This window comes from Meleagris gallopavo, chromosome 8, assembly GCF_000146605.3.
Source record: "Meleagris gallopavo isolate NT-WF06-2002-E0010 breed Aviagen turkey brand Nicholas breeding stock chromosome 8, Turkey_5.1, whole genome shotgun sequence".
Classification (NCBI taxonomy): domain Eukaryota; kingdom Metazoa; phylum Chordata; class Aves; order Galliformes; family Phasianidae; genus Meleagris; species Meleagris gallopavo.
Window position 1 is genome coordinate 16,173,365 of NC_015018.2, and position 2,310 is coordinate 16,175,674.

Here is a 2,310-nt window from a genome sequence, read left to right on the forward strand (position 1 = left end):
CGCAGTGAGGGTCACATACAGATCTGAGGGCTACTTGTTAAGGTGGCATGTTGCCATGGGAAGGAGACCTTTAGGCTGAGCTGTGCCTCGTAGAGCCTGCTGGTCAGCACTGCGCAGGGAGCTGCAAGGAAGGACTACTTCCTCTGTTACTGTGCAGAAGCTGTATGAGCCTCCCTCTGCATCAGCCCATTTGGGTGACTTGTGAGGAAATGCCAGTAGAAAGAGAGTGGAGAAGCAGGGCAGAGGGGATCCTCTCCTCTCCCTAGGCCTGAGGTCCCCGCTAATCCCAGGGGAGGGTTCAGGAAAGAGCAGCCTCTTGCCTACTCTTGCTTGCCGTGCCTTCCTGTACATTCCTGGTCTTTTGCTCCCCTCTAACGGCCAAAGAGGACCTTGCTGCAGACAATGCTCTCACGGGCTCTGGTGTTGGAATACCTGCGTGCTAGATCGGAGCTGCAGGGGGACTCATTTCACATCAGCATTGCAGGATTATGTGGGCATCAGCTGAATGCTAGCCAGTTGAGTGCTAGCATGGCTCTCAGGGTGATTCCTCCAGCATCTTCTGTCACTGTGGCCTGTGGAAGGACAGCAGGACCAAACTGATGATGGAGAAGAAATTAGATTAGAGGGCATTTCAGGAACCAATTCTCAGTGTTTTCTGTCAGTGACTGCATGCAGTGCATGCTGTGATATGACATGCCTTGCATTCACTTGGCCTTCCTGGAACATTTACAAGGGAGCTAGATCCTGGTTTACTCCAAAATGTGGCAACTTCAGACGTCTGTATGAAATACATAATCCATTGGGTAACATGGATTTAATCTATAAAGATGAAATAATAGTTTAAGTCCAGAACCTGAGAATTCTTCACAATCAAGTGCAAAGCTATAACATATAGTTAATTATAATGGCCCAAACTGTGTGTTTCTTCCTTGTGAACTCTGAACAAATCTGTATGTACTGAAAATCCTACAGAATTGTTCTACTGAATATTTTATCAGGACAATACACGAGTCTGAAATTTTTATTTGCTTGTTTTGGTGAAGGGTGTTTGGAAGACATGACTGTGTCAGCCTCCTTCATTGTTTCTTGGCTTTCTGAGCAGTTTTGTCCCAACGGAATCATGCTCCTTAACAGGGCGCACAGTGTGCAGCTCAAGCTGCTTTTCTAACACATGGGAGGACCTAGGCAAGGAAGACAGGCTGCAGGAGCAGTACTGAGAACATGAGAAGCTGTGGCACCAATGTCCTACTTTCTGGGAGCTGGGATGATGGCACAAGGCAATTAAATCTGTTGGGTTGAGACTATTTCCAGCTAATAAATACTAATATCCAGTCCTGCCACTCTTATGCAAGTAATTTTATTACAGGTTTTCATCCTCGGCAGAAAGCAGAAGTGTTGGTTATTTGGAGATCTCTGGCTCTTAGCTGAATTAGTACTATTTTATGGTATGTTCAATAAAAATCTCAAGTCTTTGCACCTTGAATGTAATCACACAACATGTGTGGGACTACCTAGACTTTAGCAAAGACTTTGACTCTGTTTCCCACAGTATTCCTGGAGAAGTGGATGTTCTCATGGTTTGGACGGATAAAAAACTGGCTGGAAAGCCAGACCCAGATTGTGGTATTGAATGGAGTTAAATCCAGCTGGCAATTAGTCACAAGTGATGGTCCCCATGTGTCAGTACTGGGACCAGCGCTGTTTAATATTTTTACTGATGATCTGGACAAGGGGATTGAATGTACCTTCAGTAAGTTTGCAGATGACACCAAGTTGGGGGATGTGTCCATCTGCCTTGGAGTAGGAAGGTCCTGTGGAGGGATCTGGACAGGCTGGATCAATGGGCCGAGGCCAGTCATATGAGAAACACCAAGTGCTGTGTCCTGCACTTTGGTCACAGCAACCCCATGTGATGCTACAGGGTAGGGGCAGAGTGGCTGTCAAGCTGCTCAGAGTAAAAGAGTGCTACTTGGAAGCGCTGGTTGACAGCTGGCTGAACATGAGCCAGCAGTGTGACCAGGTGGCCATCTTGGCATCCTGTCTTGTATCAGAAAGAGTGTAAGTGATCATACCCTGTACTCAGCTCTGGTGAGACCACATTTCAGGAACTCACTACAAAGAAAGACACTGAGGCCCTGGAGCAGGTTCAGAGAAGAGTATTGCAGAGGGAACTGCAATTGTTCAATCCGCAGAAAAGGAGGCTCAGGGGAGACATCATAGCTTGGCAGTTCAGTGCATTATGCCTACTAACCCCGAAACTTATCTGCATAACGCAGGCCGGGGGCTGCCAGCTCCGCGCCGCCGAGCAGC